General features: G+C 46.6%; 1 protein-coding gene across 1 annotated transcript in view; it reads right to left on the bottom strand.

Moving 5' to 3' along the window:
* LOC143285806 (uncharacterized) overlaps positions 1-1852 on the bottom strand; it is a 16187-nt gene extending 14335 nt beyond the window's left edge. The window contains exon 1 of the mRNA XM_076593234.1: positions 1559-1852. The gene's annotated coding sequence lies outside the window, so the exon portion shown is untranslated. The remainder of the gene's footprint in view (positions 1-1558) is intronic.
* Positions 1853-2500: the final 648 nt, after the last annotated feature.

Below are 2500 nucleotides of genomic sequence, written 5' to 3'. Positions count from 1 at the left end.
GGGGGGGGGGGATAAGTTCAGTTTCGGATTTTAGTTTCAAGGAGTTGTCAAAACATGCGGACTAATCCGTTTTCGCTTGATCGCATTTGTTTGAAAAAAAAAGAAGAAAAAAAAAGGGAAGCAGATGCCTGACATTCTCATACATACATACACATGCATACACACACACACACACACACACACACACATGGCATATACATACACACTCATTCACATCCTCCCCAACCCCCCCCCCCCCTACCTCTCCAATCCCCGTGACCATCCACACACACACACACACACACACACACGTATGCACCCCGCACTGCCCCCCGAACCCACCCCCCCTCCACACACACACGCACACACACACACACACGCACACACAAGCTCAAACACTCACTCACCACTACCAACACCACCACTACCCGGCACCCCACCCACACACTGACACACGCACTCACCCACCCACCACCCACTGCGCAGGAACCCGACGAACAATCTCACCAGACAGTTGTGCAGTGGAGTGGAACCGTCACACAACTCAAAGGGAACAGAATAGAGAGTGGACAGACGAAACCAGCAGGTGTGTAGAAGTAAAGATGTGTGGACGAAGGACCAGCAGATGAATTTACCCAGTTATAGCCAAATGGACACGAACCCGCCTTAACTCACTCAGTACGACCAGTCCTCTCTTCTCCTCTACACAGACCCCTCAGATGTCCAGTGGGTGTCTGAATGACCCAGCCTTTAGCTTCCGTCGTCAGAATTGTGGTATTCTTTGTCAACATTCACGTCTTCAGTATAAAAGCCTTCCGCTTGCAATATTTTGATGATGGTAATTGGGGTGAAACGCTGTTAACGTCATCTCTTTCACCGTTCGTATGGAGAGAGTTAAGAGAGGGAAACTGAACTAAAACTGAGTCTGCTAGTTCAGAAGAATGCTATTGTGGCTCTATGATTATAATCATGCTCCTCATCAAAGAGTTCTAAGGAAGAAAAAAATAAAATGACGATATAATCGATAATACTTACATAATCATCTGAATCCACTGAACTCTGCTTTCATTATGAAAATTAATAATCATATTAAAGCTCAGTGGTGTGAATCAATCCAATGTTTTGCAACTCGAGTCCCTCAACCCCTCATCCGCCCCCACCCTCCCACACACACACACACACACACACACACACTTCCCCCAAGCCCCCACCCCCAATAAATAATCAAGGAGACTTAAGGTGTTATTTTATTTATTTATTTATTTATTTTTTGCCATTTCCCTGGTGGATGATAACTGAGTCTAAGTTGTACTGTCCCATTCTTGAAAAAACAACAACAACAAAACAACGACAGTAACAACAACAAAGAAACAACAAAACAAATAAGAGAAAAACTGAAAAAGGAAAGATTCAAATTACGTGTTTTTTCTTACGAAAGTTTCTGATACAAAGAAAGGTTGAACGAATGATATCAGCATTGTTGAAATGAACAAAGAAAGAAAGAAAGACGAAAAAAAAGGAAAGCAAACAAAGGGAAAACAACAACAAGAACAACAAAAACCAATAAAGATCCACCTACTTGTTTTAGCGGACACCACCAAAAACCGCGAGCTTGTCTCGCTCGTATTCGCACAGCAATCGAAGACAGCGCCAGCACTTGCGCAGTATGTTCTCAAACATACGTAGCATGGCACCCTAAATCACAATAACAAACCATGCCTGCTTCTAAAAGTCAACGAAATCTCCATTCAGGTCTCAGCTTGACACAAAACCCCTTTGGAATGCACAGGTAAACACACAGAGACACAGACATACACGGGAGAACATTGTACTTGTGTGCGTACAAGTCGCTTCCTGGCCTTGTGAATTTATGTGACCGACACACACACACACAACACACACACACAGAGCAGGGACAACACTCGACAGAACAGACAATTGGCGTCACGGTTAACATCCAATCCATGCCGGTGTGTGTGTGTGGGGCGGGGGCGGGGACGGGAGGGGGGGTGGAGGGGGCAGGGGGAGTCTACCCCCTTTAAGCGCATGCGCGATGATAGTCGTAAGAGCACTTGGACGATTTTCACCTTTATATTTTTTCCCCTGAGCACAATGCATACATGTCCTGGTAGGACTAGTAGGAAGTGGGTGGAAAGGGGTTGGGGGATTGGGAGTAAGGGTTGGGGGGGGGGGGGGGGGGGGGTTGAAAGCTAGGGAATGAGAGGTGGCTGAATGGGAGGGGGGGGGGGGGGAGACGAAAGAAAGGAATGTTTGGGTGTATGGACAAGAGAGGGCGTGAGGTAGTTCAGTTGTGAGGGGGAGGAAGTGTGGAGGATACAGAGTGCTGGATTGTCGCTCCAGTTTCCTGAGTTTGATCGCCGTCGCACCTGGGTTGGGAAAAGGGTGGAGATTTTTCCCTATCTTCCGAACCAGCATTATTATGTGCAGACCTGATTGTGCCTGAAACACCTTCGTGTGTATACTGTATGCGCGCTGAAGATCAAATACGCTCGCTAAAGAT

This window comes from Babylonia areolata, chromosome 9 (genome assembly GCF_041734735.1).
Source record: "Babylonia areolata isolate BAREFJ2019XMU chromosome 9, ASM4173473v1, whole genome shotgun sequence".
Lineage (NCBI taxonomy): Eukaryota > Metazoa > Mollusca > Gastropoda > Neogastropoda > Buccinidae > Babylonia > Babylonia areolata.
Note: the sequence above shows the minus strand (reverse complement) of the source record. Positions and strands in the feature narration are given on the sequence as shown.